This window comes from Cryptomeria japonica, chromosome 3, assembly GCF_030272615.1.
Source record: "Cryptomeria japonica chromosome 3, Sugi_1.0, whole genome shotgun sequence".
NCBI classification, from domain to species: Eukaryota; Viridiplantae; Streptophyta; class Pinopsida; order Cupressales; family Cupressaceae; genus Cryptomeria; species Cryptomeria japonica.
The window spans coordinates 724,910,081-724,933,812 of record NC_081407.1 but is presented as its reverse complement, the minus strand read 5'-3'; the positions used below and the strand labels follow the sequence as shown (position 1 = coordinate 724,933,812).

Here is a 23,732-nt window from a genome sequence, read left to right as displayed (position 1 = left end):
AGCTCTTATTGCTAGCTTATGTGTTGTGATTGGAACTGAAATAAAACATATTAACATTCATGAAGAATATAAGCTTATTGTGAATCAAATAATGGGAGCATATAGAGCCAAACAATCTAAAATATCTCAATATAAGGATTTAGTCATGACTCTTCTTTAATGTTTTTCTTCTTATACCATCGATGGCATATCTCGGAGAGAAAATTATCATGCAGATTTAATGGCAAGCACTTCTTCCCTTGCAAGCCTAAATTTTAGTTAGGCGAGTATCATTTTATGGTACATATTCTCCACTCTCTTGTTGTCTCTGATCAACCTTATTTTGATAGTTTCGTGTGTGCCCATATAGACTCGAAATAATAAATTTCACATATATAATTATCTTAAGAATGGCAGTTTTTTTGATGATCCTAGTAAAACCACATGCGTTTGAATTCAAAAACTTGTTACTCACTACATATAATTGTCTAATGTTCTTTATCATAGGTGTTATAATGGTCTTCTCTTTAATTGTCTCACTAAAGTTGAAATATCTCTTGCCCTTGAAGAAGCCCACTATGAGGCCCTACCCCGACTCATCCAAGCATTTCAGTAATTTTCATGTTGAGACTATTATGGATGCTTTATTTTTATACATTATGGATTTAGAACTTATATGATTCCATGATTTGGATAACACTGATATATATAGATGCTTCATTTCTATGCATTATAGATATAGAACTCTATATGATTCTAGAATAGGATAACTTTGTGATTATGTATGTCATTATTGGATTTGCAGGACTTTACTATGATGATAGAAATAGGATGCATGTCTTATGTATGGATCAAAATTATGAGGATTATGATAATTACTTATGTGGATCTATTTGGATATAAGATATATTGATTTTGTTTAATGTCAAATTGTATGCAGAGTGTTTGATGTGTATTCTTATTCATGTATTTAATTTTATATGAGGTTATTTGGAATTACTAATGTGTAATTGAGTTGTGCAGGAAAATTATCCATGTGACCATGCAAATACTATGGAGAACCAAACCTAGACCTATGTACGTTCATAAAACCAAGGGTTGTCTATTTGGAGAGACAACACCCCGTATGTATCATATTTTATTTGTGAAAGTAAATGTTGCATGTGTGTTAAATTAAATTTATTAATTTGTGTAAATCCAACAAGAGACAAATTTCATGTGTAATTTTGTAATGTATTTTATTGTGTCACTTGACACATGTGTTGATTTGTGTCTTGATTTTTGACTTGTCTCTTGGAGGGAGTTGTTTCAATCATAGCCTTTTTCAAACATTTGAATGTGGTACCAAATTTTCCTTGGGTAGAGAGTCTTTGGAGTGGTCAACTCAGGTTTTAACCAAAAGTTAACTTCAGATGGGTTTCTATGGGGTCAAATGGACTCCTAGGGGTAGTTTAAAGGTTTTTCCTAAAGTCCATAAGGTATACCTATGGGTTAGGAGTAATTTTAGGCATGTGACTACTCCCATTTGACTGTTTAGTCACCTGAAAAAGTGGGTTTCCTAAGGTGAGCGAAAATTCAATTTAGAAGGTTCCATCTAGGTTAGATAACCTTCCTTTTTTATGTGAGATCTTTTTCCCCACTTTCTCTTACTTTTTCCTTTTTCAGTTTTAGTAACCTGTGAGAACTCTCACTAAGGCCTTTTTAGGCAAGGATTAGAGATTTTGTGGGTAATCACCCACTCTCCATTTTTGGAGATCATGCAATTTTGAAAAGAAGAGTTTTTTCATAGAAATTTGGCTAAGTGTAGAAGAAGAGATTATGGAATTGGGCTACTCATCCTCAAACTAGCTCTAGCAAACCTTTGGGCAGATTGAAGGTTGGATTCATCTTCTCCATTTCACGTTGCATGTTTATGTTGGAAAGATTGTTTGTATGTAAAAGTTGTTTTCTTGTATTTTCCTTTGTGAAATTATTATGTGACCTATCTGTTATTTCATTTATGCATTTTCTTGTGATTTGGGAGTAACCAAGGCCTTCTACTCTTGGGAGAGTAGGATGGCCTTGTGGGTGGAAGGATTTTGATAGCCCTCGAGTGAGAGGCTCTCTTTATGAGAGTGATCTCAAGGGTTGTATGTGTGACCCTTGCTGCATAGCCTTGTGTATGCATTCGGGGGTCATAAGGAGAGAAAGAATGGCATGAATGCCTTGGGGGGCATAAGGATGTGGGGTTAATGAACTTATGATATATCTTTGTTTGCCATGAAATGGCTTTGTGATCTACCATTCTTGTAGTCTCCTTGGGGTATTTGGTCCACTTCCACCAAAGTAAAAACATCGCATTTGTGATGAAGTGTAGCCTTGGTTGGGAAAGTGTTTGTTGTATGTTTTTCCCTTGCTTGTTGTGTTTTCCTGAGTGTAACCTATCTAGGGCTTGGTTCTCCAAGCTTGGGGATGGCTTCTAGAAAGCCTAGGCTGGGAGGTGAGCTCTCCATGGTCATAGCCTTGTGATTTATTTGTAGGATGCTTGGAAAGAAAAGAAAAAAGACAATCTACGAGTTGTTGGTTTTACTTGATTTGCAGAAAAATAGTAGGGAATGGGATATTAAAATTTAGTTACAGCAATGTAAAAGAAAGCTATATGTTGTATTTATTTTGAAAAAGAAATGTATTCATTTTATTTAAAGTCCTCATTTAATAGAAATGAGAGACTAGTTGGGCATCTCACCCCTTTGTAATGTTTAGTACATTGTATTCTAAATATGCTTTAAAGAAAGGCATTACTCTATTAAGTTATTATTGCAAAAATGAAATGTTTATTTTGGATTAAGTTCTTATAGTTATTGAAATAATATTTGTTGTATTCATGTTTGTAGACACCTAAAAATGGTCAACGCTTGCGGAATCGTACTTTAACATTTGCGCATTGCCTCATTTTAGGTTTTTGCATCACATTAACATTTTCTCCTATGTCACGCACTTGGTCTTTATCATTTGCGAGCATCGAGTCCTTCTTCTGCATTCTTCATTTATCTCGCTTTTGAAAGCGAGATAAATGAAGAATGCAGAAGAAGGACTCGATGCTCGCAAATGATAAAGACCAAGTGCGTGACATAGGAGAAAATGTTAATGCGATGCAAAAACCTAAAATGAGGCAATGCGCAAATGTTAAAGTACGATTCCGCAAGCGTTGACCATTTTTAGGTGTCTACATTTTGTCGCTCTTTGAGACAGTGTGATTTTAAGCGTTGTTTCAAAGAACGATAATGAAAATGCCCCAGACAACTGGCAATGACATATGCATGCCCCGTCGAGGAATTGGCCGAAAACATGCAGAAAAGAGGCCAATTGATCGATAATAATGACAAAACTTGATAGGAGCAAATAGAATGACAAGACTAACGGAAGAAATGTTAGTAAGCAGAAATTAGACAGAGGACAGGTAGAGATGAAGAAAAACTTGCTTTCACCAATGCACAGAAGTAGGTGAGAACCTTTATTTGATATGGCAAAATGGATGCGGTGCTACATGGCAATGAAGGCCAGAGAGATAATGCAATCCCTTTGCATAAGACAGACACATCGTAGACAAACAACAATCACAACAAAAAGAAAGGGACCATGAACCATCTCGGTTACTCTAAATCACTCAGTGACATCATCGAGCAAAATAGGAACATGATCGAAGCCAAAGATAAATCAGTAAAAAGATAAGATGCACAAATTCCAACAAGTCAAACAAACATCTTGATCTTCATTGTCAAAAGTTGAAAGTGTTGATAGGACAATCATGCTGTCTGATTTCAGGGAATGAGGTACCCCGTCTAAGACAGGACACAGTCTGGTTTCGAGCATACCACACCCTGTATAAGACCCATGATAGTGGAGACAAGGACAAATGATTTTGAGGTTGATTGATATGACAATTCGGATCAGTTTGAATGTCTGGTTTGATTGAAAGAGTTCATCTGTTTACGCATGATTTCATTAAAGCACAGTGTTGGATTGCAAGTCGTTGGATGTATACTCAGCGATCTGTCTTATGCACAAAAAGAGATCCTTTATTGACAAAATGCTTGTTTTTGGATTTTAATGTTTTGAAATGTTTTTTTGTGTTCATTTTTTTCAGGACTTTATATGACTTTTTTAGGATTTTTTCAAGACATTTTTCAATTTTTTAGGATTTTTTCAAGACATTTTTCAATTTTTAAGAGATTTTTTCAGGACATTTTTCAATTTTTATGAATTTTTTTTAGGACATTTTTCAATTTTTTTGAATTATTTTAGGACATTTTATTTTTTTTATGATTTTTGCCCCCAGTGTCTAGCAAGGCAAGGAATATGATAGGTGAATAAATAGGCTTGCTGAAATGATGGTGGATAGAGGGAAGACAAAGGCCTTTGATTATGGAGACAACGCAGATGCAATTTTCAAGGGCTATTGCGTGATGGGACAAGAGACTGGATATGACAATGTAAAGCAATAACATGGCATGAGGGACATGTCAAGAGGTTTGTAAAACCATGTTTAAATTTTGTGTCCTTATGTCAGATCAAGATCAAGGAATGAAAAAGAGTGTATGGATAGTGATAAGATATGGATAGGATAAGAAAGACCAAGAATGGATAAGGGACATAGACTAAAGGTCGAGATAGGATACAGGATAGTGGCAGAAAGTCACAATAAGCTAGGGAATATGGATGAAAGGTTATAATAAGCAAATGGATAAAGACCAAAAGCTATGATAGACTAAAAGCTGCAAACAAGATACATGATGTTCATGACGATCCTCAGCCTTGTCAAGATCAAAGGTGGAAAGGGAAAATGGACATGAGGGACAATAGGATATGAAGGTTAATGACAGGGGTTCGATAGGATAGTGAAGGACAATAGGATATGAAGGAGGAAACCTGCCCCCAAGTGTGGTGTGCAAGAAGTTCATAGATTATGCATGACACTTGTTTGCCAGGTTTTCATCATGGTACTTGCCCAAAGCGCCTGTTTGCCAGGTTTTCACCAGTGGACAAATTATTTTTTCTTTATTTTTTTCTTTTTCTTTTCTTTTTTTCTCTTTTTTTTTGTATTTTGACTTTTTCAATAGGAGATGGACAAATGACAGGGGATGGAAGAAGGACTCAAGCGTCTTTTTTTTTTTTTGGATAGTAGCCTTGAAAAAAAAAATGGACCATGACATTTAAAAGTATGCTCAAAGACATTGGTAGGATGAGGACATGGAAAAAGAGATGAAACTAAGGCAAGGATTTATGCAAAGGATTGGATCAAAGGGATCGAAGGATGGAAAATATGCATTGGATAATGGATAGGGTATTGGAAGAATTGGACTTTAGTGGATGGAAATGAAGGCAAGATCGACATTGGCACACAACTTGAGGGGTGATGGACTGATGGAGGAAAGATGCATTTTGGATATTGAGATTTTGACGAAGGAACGATATGGATTTTGGGACATAAGGGCCCAAAATGGATAAAGAAGGTGATGGAGGAATAGACTTGGAATGTTTGGATGGAGGAATAGCAACTTTGGATGCCAATTTTGATGTTTCTTTAGGCTTTTGTGCTTCAAGGAGCCGCTTAGGGATCCACATGGTTTTTGTTTTTTCATGCTTTTGTGGTTCCTTGGAGTGCATTGCTTGCACAAGGGATTTAGGAACCCATATATATTTTGACTTTGCTTTATTTTTCTCAGTGGGCCTTTGTGACCTTTTGGATATTTCTTTTTCTTTTTGGATCATATTGTTCTTTGTTTTGACATGTCGATTAGATTGGACATGTTGATCCTTGAATACATGTGGATTGCTAGACTTATGACTTTTATACTTGGCATCCAAATTGCTTGGAGGGGGAAAGGAATGCATGGATAGATATGAATGAAGTGGAGTTATTTTGGATGGATGAAATTTACTCAAGGATGTGTGCCTTTGCTAACCTTACATAGAGGACGAAGCGATATAAGGACCTAAGATGGATGGAAGGTATGATGGGGAAGGGATATGTTTGGATTTTGATGGAATGTTGGATTTAGTAGGGATACCAACGTCTTGAGAGTGGTTGTGTAGACATGACCCTAAAGATCTTCTTTGATATGGAGGGGTTCTTTCTCATGAAGGTCTACTCCTTTGCCTTTATGAATATCTTGACTTGTAGGATACTCTTTTCTTTGGGAAGAAGACGCGAGTCTATTATGAGGTGGATATGATATGAGAGAAATAATGAGATCTTGAAGTGGATCAGAATGGACTAAAGTGGAAGAACCCATTATGCATGTCGAGGGTTCATGAACATCTTGCACTGACACATTAGAATCATGAGGGGGAATAGGATCATGAGAGGGACTAGGATTGTGTAGTGGACATGGTTCAATGATAGGCTCTTCAAGAGATGGAATGGGAGAAATAATGGGATCATCAAAAGAAATGTGATCTTGGAGTGTATATGGAGCATTAAGACAAGGAGATGGAGGAACAAAAGGATCTTGTGGAGGATTTAAAGGAATAATTTGATCTTGACAAGGAGGAAGATCATTGGAATCCTCTTTAAAGGTGCTTTTCTCTTGACTTTCAAAGGGATCATCAGAAAGGATGGAAGGAATATCTAGAATGTCAATGGGATTTGAAAGGACATTGTGTTCTTGGAATGGAAGGGGATCGTTTGGGATTAAATGGATTGGGATATCTTGATCTTGCTTGGGGAATGGAGTGTCAATAGGACTTTGGATAGGATGGACAAGAATAGGGGAATCATCATGAGTTTTTGGGAAGATGGGGTCTTGGTCAACAATTGGATGGGATGATAAGGTTTTCAAGATCTTGATCTTCATCTATTTCAAGACACATTTCTTCATGCTCTAAATTATCCTCTTGACATGGGGTTAGACTTTGGATATGCATGGGGGATTCTGACAAGGAGCCAATGTTTTGGCATGAAGGAAATACACTTTGAACATTTGTGATGGATTCTGGCAAGGAATCAATGTTTGAACATGAGGAAGAGGGACTTCGAATGGGGTCCTCTAAAATAGGTAATGGCAATAAAGTGCATGGTTGCATTGGGTCTAGTACTTCTGAAACATGACAAGGATGTGCATCATGAATTGGATTATCTTGGCAATCAATTATGGATAGCTCTTGGATAATTGCATCCTTGGGTGTATTTTTTGATCAGGACAATATGGAAGGTTCTTGTGAAACTTCTAAAGGTGTAGGGGTAGATGCCACTAGAGAGTCAATTTGTTTGTGAGGGGATGAGGCATTGCTAGACATAATTGTATTATCCTGATCTTCCTCAAAGAACTCACTTGGTAGTTTCCTTAAGATCATTGCAATAAAGCCACCTTTCTTTCAAGGTTTTGACATAGTTGTATCTGGAATTTGAACTTGTTTGGCAAGGAGTTGGTTTTGATCTGATGTCATGTTTTGATATTGGACTTGGTTCAATTGTTCTGACATGTTTGAAACTTGGCTTGGTGTGTGTTGCAACCTTTGTTTTTGAATGTTTGGTTGTGGTTGTTGACATTGATATTCCACCATTGGTTGAACCATTTGTTGACATTGTATAGTTGGTTGGACATATTGTTGAAATTGGACCATTGGTTGTGTTGGTTGAATATGTTGAAATTGTTGAACAATTGGTTGTAATGGTTGAAAATCTGATTGATAGTAAACACCTTCTTGTTCTTGTTATGGAGGCACATAATGTTGAAATTGATGTTGTCTCCTTTCTTGAAATTGTTTCATCATCTCTATTTGGGAGAGGAGAGCTGGTATGTCTGATCGTTCAAGAAGAGATTTTACATCAATTGGCTTAATCTTTGGATTTTGACCTGGAAATTTTTGAAACACTTTGGACATTTGTGATCTATTCTTCTCAATGTTTTTCACTCTTTGTTCCAAAATCTCCTCTTCTTAAGCTAGTTTCTCCTCTAGTTTTTGTATTTGGAGACTTGTTTCATCATAAAAAGTTTGATCGATATTGCCTTGTTGTTGGGTTGGATATAATTGTGATTGCATTGTCGGTTGATATGTCAAACTTTGTTGCATCATTGGTGCTTGGAACCTTGTTTCAATAGACATGTCACTATGCAAATGCAATTTTTTTGGAATTTTTCAAGGATAATATATGATATGCAACTAAATGCAAACTAAATAGATGAAAATGCAATCTATGGCAAGAATGCAATCTATGTTTTTGGTTGTTTTTCAAGATTTTGACAAACTTTTTGGAATGCAAATCTAAAAAGAGACCCTTAGGAAATTGAAATGATGTCTAGATCTCAAAGGACAAAAGGACCAAGTGACAAAAGGACTAAATGACAATGTCTCCCCTATATGCTTGGATACTAAGCTAGGTTTGACCAAATGACAATAATGACATAAAGAGAAAAGGTTTGATAAGCTCTAGACTTCCTAACAATGACTTAGGGTTTATTAAAGATTTGGATTACTCAAGTATGACAAAACCTTGTTTTTGAGACTATATGCAAAGGGACCATTAATATGCAAGTGACCCTAATATGATATGATAATGACCCAAGCTTAATGAAGAGACCTAGGGTATGCAATGTATGACAATGGTATGACTTTAATGCAAGAGGACATATGCAAATGGATGACCCTTATTGATATGCAAAGGAGTATGACTTAGGTGAAACCCAACCTTGGTACTTGACAATGACTTTGCAACATGCAACCTAGGATGAACCTAAATCCAAGTGACATGAATGTTGAGACAAGATTTTGAACAATGTTTGACAACCATGTTTGAAGATGTTTTGAACCTTTTTGGATGAAATGTTCTTATGTTTAACCTTATTTTGAATCAATTTGCCTTGTTTTTCTGAAATGAGATGCAATTCAACTTTTGACAAACAAAGAAGACAAGATATTTCAACATAGACTCAATACAATCATGCTCATTCACATATTTCTTAAGGTAGGCAAGGACATTAGGTACTTGAGAGGTAGACTTGTTATGGGATTCAAGGAGAATACATAGATGCTTGACCCCATGGGCTCCCCTCCACGGCACTCACTTCTCAAGGCAGCCAAGCATCAATCCCCATGGAATCTCCCCATGGTGAACTTAGTATCTCTTCCAAGTATCCGAACTTGTCCTTCTCAAGAAACTAGAAGGGTTTTTGGCCTCTAGAAACAAGGTGTTTAATAAGGATTTATGTTAAGTGTTACTCCTTGATGTCACGCAAGCGTGATTGAGACATTAAGCCCATCAAGATACCAAACAAATGTAGTCATGCAAGCATGATTTAGACCCATGAGGCCCTACTTAGATGTTGATATGAGAAAGAGTTCAAGGGTCATCACTTCCCAAGTAACTGCAATTCCCACGTAACCCTTCCTTCAAAGCTTTCGCTCATCAGGTATTTGTTTATAGTGAGTTAGAATGCCAAGGTATTCTAGCCGTACTCACTTTGGGTCGTTCCCTTCTCACGATTATCACTTGCTTGCAAAAGAAAATGGTCGGGAAGGCAGGCCCTCTAAAGGTGACACACAATCAAAACAATGAGCATGGCATCGAAGATCTGGATTTCTGATCACCCTAAGAAGGATGAGAGCATACTCTCCTACTCCAATGTCACACTCAACAATCAAAGAAAAAACATGTTCATTCCAACCTATTTAGAAATCACACTAGGTGCCTATAACATTAATGGCAAACACCAAGTTTAGTTGTTTCTCCAAGGCAACCTACAAAACCCAAGTTAGAAGTTTGAGGTGTTTATTCTTTGACTATCGATTCTGCATAAAATATGTTAGTAGTTTCATTTGTTGTCTTTGCCATGTGTATGCCAAGATGCTGCACAGATAATTAGTACCAAAAACCCAAAAACAGATAACAGAATGCAAAAACAAACAATTTTCAAGTAAAACACTGCATTTTTACCTCTGTTTCTAGACTTTACATAGGCACAAAACTCATGACATAGGCACAAAACTCATAACACAAGCACAGAATGTCTTTAACACAAGCACAAAATGCTTAACACAGGTGCAGGTTGTCTCACACAAGCGCAGAAGTCCCCAAAAAACACTGCACTGCCCTGTTTTTGGGTTTTTTGACTTGCAAATCAACTCAAAAGCACTCAAAAACACAGTTAAGGGGTTAGATGGTTAGTGTTCACGTCGGGTTCACCAATTAATGTAGCTAAGAATCAGGAAATCATCAAAGCAATTCAAAATATTATTCATTAGCTCAATCACAAAAGCAAATTGCCATGATCAATCCTAACACACTCAATAGAGACATGAAAATGAAACATTCAAAATTAAAAATTAAGCAAACCAGATGTAGATCTAAATGCTTCCTTCATGCGGCTCCATTGTTCTTCTTTCTTCTCCAAATAGTCTTTGTTGTGGATCTCACCTTCAAGTGCACACACATGAGATGAAAGCAAGTAAGTAAGATATTGGCACAAGAGTACTCAAAATGTGATTGATTAGAAATTCGATAATCTAATTAGGGATTCAAAATACAATCAATTGGGGCTTTTGATTGAAGAAACTCATCCAATTTATAGATAAATTGGAGAAAAGATCAAATTAGCATGAAGAGATTCGAATGGCAATTGCAAATCAATATGACAAATATGACAAATTATGACAAATTATGCACTTTCTATGCAAAATTGATTGATTGATAAATTATGACAAATTGTGACAAATTTCTATGTCAAAAATTGATTGATTGTCAATTATGACAAATTATGACAAATTGAAATGTCATTCCCATGAAATTAGGAGATGAAATAGGAGGGAATAGAAATTAGAAATTAAGAAAAATAGAAAATAGGAAATTTAGTGAATTAATTAATAATTTTTCATTTATTAATTAATTCATAAATAGGGAATTAATTAGCCAATTAAATAAACATTTAATTGTGACAAGAAGACCTAGGATAAATAAATAAATTATTTAACCTAGAGGGAGAATGGAGAGAAAATGACAAACAAGGTTAAATTAGAAATGCAAGGATGACAATTAGGTCTTGACAAAGGATAATTGATATCGATTCGATCATGATTTTGGATTGATAAATGATTTGATTGATAAATGCGCCAAGGAACAATGACAAATTGATCCAAATTGACATGATTGAAGAGGACAAGGATCGATGACAAATCGATCGTAAAACGACGAGATTGACAAGTTGATAAGAGATTGACAAGATCGACCAAAATCATGATTAAAGATTGCTATCGACAAGACCTAATTCGAAAGTGAGATAAATGAAGAATGCAAAAGAAGGACTCGATGCTTGCAAATGATAAAGACCAAGTGCGTGACATAGGAGAAAATGTTAATGCGATGCAAAAACCTAAAATGAGGCAATGCGCAAATGTTAAAGTACGATTCTGCAAGTGTTGACCATTTTTAGGTGTCCACAATGTTATTTCTGAAAATAAAAGTTTAGTTTATTTCCTTATGCATATTGAAATAATGGAAATGAGAGAAAAATAAGCATATCTATTCCCTTTTACAAGTTATGGTTAAAAGATTTAATTTGTCTATCTCTAAGGATTATTTCAAATGAATTCTAGTCTAATATAGTTGCTGTTAAAATTTATTAAATTCTGTCACTTTATTTATTTGCAGTAAATAAATCTAGAATGAGTAATCCATCTCTAAAGTTAGCAACTAGATTGCCAATAGAAAAAGAAATGCTTTATTTAAATTTGTTAGATTTAAAAACCTGCTTTAAGTGGTTTTAGGAAAAAAAAAAATTTAATTAGATTGTTTAAAGTAAATAAAACAAATTTTGCCTCCATTTCCATGTTGTCAATACTTTGTTAATTTTTGCATAATTTAGGAAGCAAAGAAAATATATTCATATTTAGGCAAAATTGAAACTAAATCTATCCCTAAAATACACACACACACACACATATATATATAAATGAGTCCACATATTTTATTCAATAATATTCTTTGTCTATGGAACTTTTTCTGAAAACTTTATAACCACAGAAAAAAAATATATATATATATATATATATATATATATTGTATTTTATATATATAAATAAAAAATAAAATTTAAAAATTTAAACATTGCTTTGGGCGGGTCGGCCATGCTGTGGGCGGCGACCCCTAGCAGCAGCCGCAGCCGCACTGAGGGCCATGACCCATAGTAGGGAAGGCTTCGGCCCTCCCCTGTGGGCGGCACTCCTCAACGGAGGCGACAGCCGTGCTGTGGGCAGTGTCCCACAGCGGTGGCCAAGGCTACCTCTATGGGTCATGACCCATAGGCACGACTGCAGCCGTCCCTACAGGGAGCTCCCATGGGTTTCCCCACCACCGCACCTGCACAATTAAAAAACTCACAGCCTCCCTCCTCTGCCATGCAATTCAACCACCTCCTCCCCCCTGCACAAAAACATAAAACCCTAACCCGGATTGGGTTAGGGTAGTTTTGAAGTTAAAAGGAATAAAAAATAATATATGTGTTCCTTGTTTTATAACTTTTAAAGTTTAGGGTCCGTTTGATATTTTTAATATATTTAAGAACAAAAATAAAAGGGGGGGAAACCCATTCAATCTTGAATAGGGTATTCCCCATTATTTCCTTTAAGTGTTAATGTTAGTTTTAATTGTAAAACCCTAATTCTTTATATATATATATATGATTATATATATAAATATATGGGTCCAATTTTAGATTAATTATTTTATTTTGAATTTATATTTTATATATGTATTATATAAACATATGGGTATGTAAATATTCGAATATGATGTTTAAATTTTAATTCATTTGAAGCCTTATATTTTAGGAAATTATAACGATTCATTTTGTAAGATATTTGGCCATAGGGGATTAACTTTAGTCCACCTAAATTTAGGCTTGTCGAGATTAAACTTTATAGGGAAATTTTTATTATGGATCTATTTAGCCCTTTAGTCAAATTTTAGACACATTATAATTATTGTTAAAATAAATCATGGGATTTAAAAATCCAATTGCTAGAGTTAATTTAATTAATTCCTACAATGATTAAAAAGATTAATTGAGATTAATAATATCCCTTGTCAAATAATTTAGGGGTTTTTGCTTAAATGAATTTATTATTTAATTAATTAATGAGATAATAATCAATTCTTTGGAGAGTTGATTTTCTGCATGCAAACTAGATTGTCCCGCTTACTTGACATAGTGGTTTAAATTAACTTTAGTTTGAAGAAGAATTCAAACATAGTTAAGACAAGTCTTGATACTGCATTATTTTAGCAAACTTAGTTTTATTAGGACATGTTTTTTTTTAAAAAAATTATTCCATTTGTGCCCAAAAGTTTGGGCATGACACCCACTCTGTCTTGAGAGGTGGTCATTTTGGAGGTAAATTTTTAGTTTACAAAGTAATTCATATGGGGTGTTATTGAAAAATGATGGAGTAGGATTCCTTCACTTTTTTCAAGAAGTGCCCTCAATGTAAGCAACACGGATATTTGATTTGAGCTCCTGCATAGGAGCTCCAAGCTCAAGATTCTCCATGGTCATTTCAAACTTGGGGACCCTATATCATTGGTAAGATATCTCCCCCTTCTTCCAAAGGACATACCTTCATCATAACTGCTACAAATTAAATCATGAAGTGGGTTAAAGGTGTATAGCTAAGATCCACTATGACTGAAGCAATTTGTGGCTTTCTAATGGATATTATTATTTCTTGTTTTGGCCTACCTTGCACCCTTGTGTCTGATAATGGTACATGATTTAAGAACACAAAGGTGAAACAATTTCTTGAGAAATTTTGTATTCAACATAGATTCTCTACACTATATTAACCTCAATATAATGGTCAAGCAAAAGAATCTAACAAGAATATTGAATAAATTTTACGCAAAACCGTTAACAAACATAGAATGGATTGGAAGACTCAATTAGTATATGCATTATGGGTCTATCACATGAGTATTCATATGGATATAGGAACAATGCCTTACAATTCATTTATGGTGCAGACTTAATTATGCCCTTAGAGTTAGAAATCCCTTCATTACGGGTTTCCCTTAAAGGACTTATTGATTATGATTATTATCGCACTCTTCACCCTCCAACATCTTCAGGATTATTAGAAGCCGTTGTCAAAACAATATAATTAGAATTTCCATCCCAGAACCTTTAAGGTAGGTGATCTTGTTCATTATGCGAATTAGAAAAATGTAAATGCTTCACTTGACCAAAAAGAGAAGTTTTGCCCTAATTGGTTATTTCCTTATATAGTTACCTATGTTTTCAGTTCTGGTGCTTATAATCTATCCGAGATGGATGGTACACCACTCAAGGATCTTGTGAATGGCATCATCTGTGCTCCTCTCATTTAAAATGAAATATTTCACACACACCAGGACCAAGTCTACGGACTGTAAGGAGACAAGAAATCTAGATACTTTCACCAACCTTGAGGAAATGAGTGATTTACTCCATGGTTTCCTCTCATCTGGTTTTGACATTCACCTTAGGAATTCATCTAGGTCTATATGTCTTAGATTAGTATCTGTGATCTCCCTATTAATAAATTTCAATTTCGTAGGAGGAAGATAACCATTGAATTTATATAATTCACTGAGACAACCTTTTGTTTAGACATTACTAGCTCTGCAAAAAAGTATGTCAAATTAGGAGTCTTTATTGAATGGAAAAAACACAATACTACTAATGGCAAAGATCTTATTAAAAGCTAGAAGAACTAACCAAATACTAAAACAACAAAGCAATTAATAAACTAATATTCATGCCTCTACAATATTAACAAACCTTTGATTTTCAAAGGTTAGGAATGACAACAGATCCCTAATCCCCACTTTGAAGCACATTAGAGAAGCCTACAAGGGTTGAGGATGCTACATCCTCGGTCACCAGTATACAATAGTGGAAGTGAACACTGGGTCTGACATCGCAATCAAATGGGAATCAAGGCAGATAAATGTGGAAAACAAAATTGATTTTATTTAATATAAAATATTGAATAAAAATACTAACGATTAAAAGGGATGTAGCGCAGCTTGGTAGCGTGTTTGTTCTGGGTACAAAATGTCGCAGGTTCAAGTCCTATCATCCCTACCTAGTATTCTTTGTTTATTTTTATAAAAAAAAAGAAATAAAAAATCTAGTGATGTTTATTTGAAGAAACATCAATAATCGGTGATTGAGGAATACCACATGCAAAATGTTTTAAGACTCAAAAAGGCCCTTCTTTGCTTTTTTTCAAAAAAAGAAAAAGCGCTCTTAGTTCAGTTTGGTAGAACATAGGTCTCCAAAACCTGATGTTGTAGGTTCAAATCCTACAGAGCATGAATCTTCTTTTTTTCGATCTTCTTTTCACTTAAACTGAAAAAGCTAATGGAATCTGATCCTTCAGAATCAGTAGGAGAGCCCTTCATAATATGGTCCTAAATCAAATATCTAACTGATCACCGCGTCAGTACTGTAAATATGCAGTTACAAATAATCCAACCAAAGTTATAGGAATTAGACCTAACACAATTCTGGATAACTTCAATCATATTTTGAATTATTAAAAAAGAATAGGTAAGGATTAATAGCTAATCTACATAGTACCTCAAATTGACTCAGAATCTCAATTCCTATTGAGGGTTTTATTTTATTTCAAATAAGTCGTATACTATTGTTGTTCATAATGGAAAGTCACATTTACCCATTTTTATATCAAATGGTATGATAAACCACAAATTAGGAGAATTTGTACCTACTTCCATTTTCCAGGGACATGCGAAAAAGGATAAAAAATTGAAAAATGAAAAAAAATAAAAAATAAAAGAGAGAAATGAGAAAAAAGTATCATTGTAAATAGTATACATTAATTCATTGTGGAGGATGAAGATGAAATTTATAAATAGGGCTTCAAATAGAAAAATATGAGTTGTAGCTAATCATGTATGTATGTCTTCTAATAAAGCAGGTAGAGTAGCTCATCAACTTCATGGTTGTACCTATATGGAGGCACTTTCGATACTCAAATGGATGCCTCATAGAGCATTTACTATTAAGTAATTTGTATGAGTCATTCATGTTCCTTCCATGGACTTCCTCCATGATTCATATAGTTATAGAAGTACAGGGCCAAGATGCTTGGTGGTTAGGTGCAATCACCGCGTCAAGTGCTATGTTAACTCATGGTTTTGCTACTTTAGGTCTTCCAGATAAAATACAACAATCTGAAATGTTAGTACTTGTTTTACAATCTCATTGGTTAATGATGCATGTAGGTATGATATTGCTCAGTTATGCAACTCTTTTATGTGGATCCCTATCATTGATAGCTTTTTTGGTCATTACGTCCCAAATAAATCAAAAGATTTTTATTAATGTGAAGAATTCCTTTTTCTTCAATAAAAATGGGAATTCACATGACCAATAAAAAAAGGAATTGAAGCATACTTTTGGCCTTTCATTTATAAATTATCGTAAATGGTTATTTACTAACCAATTAGACCAATTGAGTTATCGTGCCATTGGTCTAGGATTTTCTCTTTTAACTATAGGTATACTTTCTAGGTTAGTATGGGCCAATGAAGCATGGGGATCTTATTGGAGCTGGGATCCAAAAGAGACTTGGGCACTAATAACTTGGATTATATTTGCAATTTATCTAAATACTAGAATAAACAGGGGTTGGAAAGGGGAAAAACCAGCAATTGTTGCTTCTCTAGGATTTATTCTAGTTTGGACCTATTACTTAGGGGTTGATTTATTAGGAATAGTGTTACATAGCTATGGCTAGTTCGTTTAGTAGAAATAAAAAATAAACTACACCTTTTTATTTATGTACTCGAATTACGAGTAGACAGTTTATTTAATTTGACTTAGGAGGATACAATCGTTCTTATGGAACGGTGGAGAGCACTCGACATTATTGCAGGTCTTCCTTAGGAAGGAAGAAGAATCAGTATTATTGCCGGTAATAGAATATTACTGGGGGAGAATCAGGAACTTAGCAAAAAGGAAATCCAATTTTTCGCAGACCTATAGTTTCCCCTGCAGAACTATAGTTTTCTCTGCAGAACTAAAGTTTTTACTATTTTTGCAAAACTATCATTTTATCATTTCAATCCAAAAAGGAAAAATGAAATTAGAAAACAAATAAACTCCTCTGACTTTGGTGAGATAATGGTAAAAAGGAAAAAAAAAAAATAGATATATATATCTATTTTTTTTACTTTTTACTTTTTCAAGGAGTAGGATAAGTTATAAAATCAGCGAAAATAGTAAGCCAAGATTAGCAAATTCTCTCCTTCCTTCTATTTATGCTTTGATTTATTTATTTTGAATATGATAAAGCAAGGTGAGAAAAGATAACATGTATATAATATTGAATGTCGTGCATAACTAGGGAACTCACTGTTTAACAAGTTTGTCCTGGAATCACTCATTATTAAAGATGCACATATTCTTTATATCTCCTCATTCTTTACAATCAATCAATATATTAAAACAAAGGGAAGGAGCAAATGAAGGTCTCCAAAAATGTATGACTTTATTAGTGCAATTTTTATTTACATAATTGCACGAATCATCCATAAGATGGAGATTCACTTTTATGCGCCTAAAAATTCATTTTGACCAATTGATCTTTCTCAAATTGTTTCTTCTTAAGAACTAGAAATATATGTGTTAAAATGATAGATGCTTAGAATAATGAAAGACCTTGAACACATAAAAGATCTTGAAGTACTCTTTCTACATTTTCCTGACCAAAACCACCCACATTAGGGTTATTTGTTAACGATTGATCCGTCTTGATGAAATCGCCTTCTGAAACAAGAAGTTCTGGTCTCGAAGGCACAAAGTCAACCACTTGTCAACCATCTGATGGATTATCAATAGTTATTTGATATCCACCCTTTTCTTTACACGCAATTTTACTTACTTTACCCGTTGTTGAAGCGTTATAGACTGTATTGTTTCTTTTGCTCCCATCTGGATAAATTTGTCCTCTTCCTCTATTACCACCTACATATATGAGATATTTCAGAAAGTGAGTTGCTTTATTAGTAGTGGGATTTGGTGAAAGGATGGGAAATACAATTTCACTATTTTTTTGACCAGCAACAGGACCTATTATTAGAATATTTTTTTGATTGCGACGATAGTGTTGAAACTAAAGATCACCTATTTTTTCCTTAATCTCAGGATAAATACTATCCGGAGGAGCTAATTTGAAACCTTCGGGTAAAATAAGAACAGGTCCTACATTTAAAGTTCCTTTCTTATCATTAGCAAGAACTTGTTTTATTTGCTTATCATAGGGTATTTTAACAACTACTTCAAAAATGGTATCAGGAAGCACGGACTATGGAACTTCAATCTCCACAGGTTTTTTAGCCAAATGACAATTGGCACATACAATACACCCAGTTGCTTCTTGAGGATTCTCATAAGCTTGCTGTGCAAAAATGGGATATGCATTTGCAATAGATGTGCGAGTCATTATATCTATCATTATTAAGACAAAAATTGATTGAGTTATCAACTTTTTCACCCAATCATCATAAGTTTTTCTATTTTGCATAGTTCAATTTTTTGTTACAATTCTTTTATTTTAAATAAATGGTGGTAGGTAACTATCATAGTTACCTGCCTACAATTCTGCTACTATATTAAACCTAAATCTAAAAAATAAGAAGTATCGCCCTAAAAAAAGTTAAAAAGAGGGGCGGTCAAATGGGGGAGAAACCATTGGTTATTCATTCATCGAGTGATAAATTACTACAAGTGAAGGAGATATGATTTAAATGGCAAAAGATCCAATATTTGAAAATTGTATCTAAGATGACTGGAAAAGTTGAAACAAGACCAGATATTATTTGTTTGTTATGAGAAAATCCATAATTTTTGAAGATCCAATTGATCATCAGTTCCCAACCATGGGGCGAATGAAACCCAATACATAGATCGGTTGTTAAAGAATAGAAAAAGTTGTCATTGTATCGCTTAGGTTGTAGAAGACTTCTTGGATCCAAGAATTTAGAATGCCAAGTTTCTTCTTACCCAGAATGAGACAAACACTTAGAAGAACCAAACCTATTAGATTTTCTAATAAATGTGAGATGATGTGGATACAATCTTGATTATATATTTTGACCAATTGGATCATCTTTTTCTACATCTCTATACTAATATCGTGCGAAGGAGTTTCTAAATAATCTTCCACCATTATTTCTAAAAGGAATAGTTCTTCTATTTTTTCAAATTTTCTTATAGGGTTTTCTTCTTGTAAATAATCAAAAAAAAAAATTGATTGACTAGTATTCCACCAATTTGTAACCCAAGATTCTAAACTGTTCTGTAATGAAATTGAAATTGCCCAAGGCAATACTATTAAACATGTAAGATATTGTAGAGAAGTGAATGTTTAATATTTGGTGACTTCCATTTCATGAATCGCTAACGAGATTGATTGACTCATTAGCTCTGTCCAAAATCTAAACAAAGTATGAATTATAAAACGAGCTATGAGATCCATAGAATGATCTTTTGTGTAATTCTTCAACCTTGAGAGAAAATATCTTTCGGAGGAAAGATGATTTGTTCCGACTAAGAAGTAGAGTAAAAAAGGAAGGATCAATCCTTGAAAATTGGTTGGATTGGGACTCGTTTTCTATTTATTGTTTTCTTATTTAACTCTTGACCCAAAGAGTTGCTTCAATTTGAGTGGCAAATAAATGAAAATTTAAGTTCAATTCTGGACTCTTTGGTACATAGAGGAGATGATAATATTTCAGGCGCATATGTAAAAAAAGGTGTAAAAAACAATAGTCATCTACTTCATTGTATTATTTTAAGATATTACATCTATTTTTTCTAATAGATAAAGAATGATATGGAGTGTTTGCGAACTGCCAAAGACTATCGGTATGGTTCCATAAGTAACATTTCGTGTTGGTGGAAATATACTGACTATATGGTATTTCCCCCCAGACAAATGTTATGTTAAAACTTTTTCTGATATCTACTGATACGAGATCTATCAATTTGTATATTAAGAAGACTTTTCCCCCTCATTTCAAAATACTTCAATGGATACATGCAAAAAATGGGCTAATTCAGTAGCTTTCTATTCTATTTCACGTAGGGTCAAATTTTCTTCAGTACGAGTTAAGGGGATGTCTTGTTGGCCCTTTATTTCCATATAAAGAACACAATGAGGAAAAATACCTTCTTGAACTTCCATTTTGATTTCCTGAATATCCTTCATACAAAATTGAAGAAAAATACGATGATTTCTTCTGGGAAATCCCCAGCGAAAAAGGCATACAACTCCTTCTTTTTCATCAAACTTATTATAGCCACTACCCACATTGCACAAAATAGTGCACTACAAATAAGAGCTAATGAACAGATCTGCAATCCCATAAAAACACATCACCATTCCTTGTGGCACAAAAAGTATTTGCTGAGATGACCATAAGGGTATCAGGTTCCTACAAAGGTAACTTGAAATTCCAACCACAAAAAATCCTAGTGAACCCAAAAAGAGGAGACAAGCAAAAAAAAATTGCTTATTTTTCGAGACCCTATTATGGGTTCTATCCAGAGCCATTTGGATCGACAATTCATAAAAAATTACATCCTATTTAATTTGAGGGATTGAACGAATTTTGACTCCCACCCCAAAGTCATTCTCATAATTTGGCTATATTCATAAACTAGCCATATACATATAAGCATTTAAAAAATAAATAAAAAAATAACATATATATATTCTTCTTCTTTTTCCATGTTTTTTTTTTCATCTTCTCTTTTTTAACATGGAAATTTTGTCCTTAACTTATTGACTATCAAAATAATACTTCATTGTATCAGTCAAATAAAAATATGAATCTCTCTATTAAAATGTATATAAACATATTTTGAAGTACAAGTAAGAAAGACTTATTCTTTCACACACGGGTCTGTATGAATATGTCTCATACATATGATACCATATACATTTATATTTTTTGTTATTTATCATATATGAATAGATCAAATTAAAGAAAAATATCTATTTAGACCTATTTAAACAAGGTTTTATCTTATATTATAAAATATAAATATATACATATATATGTATGATATATTGATCAGATTCATAAAATTTTGATCAGATTCATAAAATTTCATCATTTTGAGTATAGAAAAAAAAGAAAAAGCATTGTAATTGCTGGAAAAAAACAAGCCCACCAAAGGGACTAAAAAAGAGGGTAAGTTGTCAATTATTATATCAAAGTTGATTATCATATCAAAAGTATATTAAATAGCCTTTTTTTTTCTATTACAAAGATAGATTATAAGATCAAATGAGTGATAGGACCAAATAGGCGGACGTGCCTTTCTTCGTAAAATACCTAATTCATTGGGTGTTTTGTAAAGTAATTAATTACTTTACTTTGTTTGATACAAAACAAACGAGACCAATTACCACATTGTATATTGATACATATAAATGATAAAATATATCTTCTTCTCAATCCTATTTTTTGAAACTGTTCTATTAATAGATAGATGTTCACCTTTAAGACAAAGGTATAATTCCATAGCATAATCTGTCTCTAATGCGAGAAAGTTACATAGTGCCTACTTTTTTTGATAAAGGGGTATTTTCATGAGTTTTCCTTGGTATCGTGTCCATACCATCATGTTGAATGATCCTAGTCAGTTAATCATTGCGCATATAATGCATACAACTTTAGTTTCCGGATGGGCCGGTTTGATGGCTCTTTATGAATTAGTAGTTTTTGATCCATCCGATCCTATTCTTGATCCAATGTGGAGACAAGGTATGTTCGTTATACCTTTTATAAGTCATTTAGGAATAAAGGATTCATGGGGTGGATGGAGTATAACTAGAGAAACCAAATCTAATCCAGGTATTTGGAGTTATGAAGGTGTGGTTGGGGCACATATTGTGTTTTCTGGCTTGTTCTTTTTAGCAGCTATCTGGCATTGGGTATATTGGGATCTAGACGTATTCTGTGATTCCCGTACAGGAAAACCTTCTTTAGATTTGCCTAAGATTTTTGGAATTCATTTATTCCTCTCAAGAGTAGCTTGTTTCAGATTCAGAGCATTTCATGTAACGGGTTCATATGGCCTTGGAATATGGGTGTCTGATCCTTATGGACTAACTAGAAAAATACAACCTGTAAATCCGACATGGGCATATGAAGGTTTTGATCCTTTTTTTCCGAGAGGAATAGCTTCTCATCATATTGCAGTAGGTATATTGGGTATATTAGCAGGCCTATTCCATCTCAATGTTCATCCTCTCCAATGTTTATACAAAGGATTACGTATGGGGAATATTGAAACTGTCCTCTCTAGTAGTATTGTTGTTGTGTTTTTTGTAGCTTTCATTGTGGCCGGACCAATGTGGTATGGTTCCACAACCACTTCGATCAAATTATTTGGTCCTACTCATTACTAGTGGGATCGGGGATACTTCCAACAAGAAATAGATCGATGAGTTCATGTCGGTCTAGATGAAAATCTAAGTCTATCAGAAGCTTGGTAAAAAATTCCCGAAAAACTTGCTTTTTATTATTACATTGGGAATAATCGAGCTAAAGGGGGGTTATTCAGGGTGGTTGCAATGGACAATGGAGATGGAATTGTTGTTGGTTGGCTAGGACACCCTATTTTCAAAGATAAAAATGGACATGAGCTTTTTGTACGTCGTATGCCTACCTTTTTCGAAACATTTCCAGTCGTTCTAGTAGATGAAGAAGGAATTGTGAAAGTCAATGTTCCTTTTAGGAGAGAATAATCAAAATATAGTGTTGAACAAGTAGGTGTAACTGTTGAGTTCTATGGTGGTGAACTTGATGGAGTTAGTTCTGGCGATCCTGCTATAGTCAAAAAATATGCTAGATGCGCACAATTAGGTAAAATTTTTGAGTTAGATTGTGCTACTTTGAAATCGGATGGTGTTTTTTGGAGTAGCCCAAGGGGTTGGTTTACTTTTGGGCAAGCTACATTTGCTCTTCTTTTCTTTTTTGGACATATTTGGGATGGTGCTAGAACTCTATTCAGAGATGTTTTTGCCGGTATTGATCCAGATTTGGATACTCAAGTAGAATTTGGGGCATTCCAAAAACTGGGAGATCCAACTACTAAAAGACAAGTGGTATAATATGGTATTGCTCCGTTCGTTAATGCAATAGTGAGAAATGGCATCTTAGGAATCAAAATCTTTTGATTCCACTTTTTTTATGGAAAATTTTGTAATTAGTATGAAATCTATCTCTATTAATTATAAACTAGGATCAAATCTATGGAAGCATTGGTTTATACATTCCTTTTGGTGTCGACCTTAGGGATAATTTTTTTCACTATTTTCTTCCAAGAATCACCCAAAGTGTACCAATAATTGCTTACCTTTTAGCTTTTTTCATTTGAAAGTATGTTTTCCTTTGCAAAGGAGTAGTGAAGAATGTTTGTACTAGCAGTTGTTGCAAAAGTGCAGTGAAGAACGAATGTACAAGAATATGTGGTCATTCTGTGCACTTTCATTGCTTAAGAAGTGTACGAGCTCCCCTTCCAAGACATGTAAGAGACCACATTCTTGTAATACTTCATTTTGCCCAATCCCACATGCTTCTTTTTTAAACACTAATATTTTGCATAATCATTCATTGCAAAGATGAACTCGATATTTTGTGAATTCTTTAAGTGATTTAGTCTCTGAATCAATATGTAGATTGTTAAACAAGATTGTAA

General features: G+C 34.1%; 1 non-coding gene and 2 pseudogenes across 1 annotated transcript; 2 read left to right on the top strand and 1 right to left on the bottom strand.

Annotated features, from left to right (window-relative positions):
• Window positions 1-15,233: 15,233 nt before the first annotated feature.
• On the top strand, window positions 15,234-15,307 carry TRNAW-CCA (transfer RNA tryptophan (anticodon CCA)). The gene has a single exon. It is a non-coding gene; the product is annotated as a tRNA-Trp (tRNA).
• Window positions 15,308-17,577: 2,270 nt separating this feature from the next.
• On the bottom strand, window positions 17,578-18,543 carry LOC131064306 (cytochrome f-like; annotated as a pseudogene).
• A 3,072-nt stretch (window positions 18,544-21,615) lies between these two features.
• On the top strand, window positions 21,616-23,181 carry LOC131064300 (photosystem II CP47 reaction center protein-like; annotated as a pseudogene).
• Window positions 23,182-23,732: the final 551 nt, after the last annotated feature.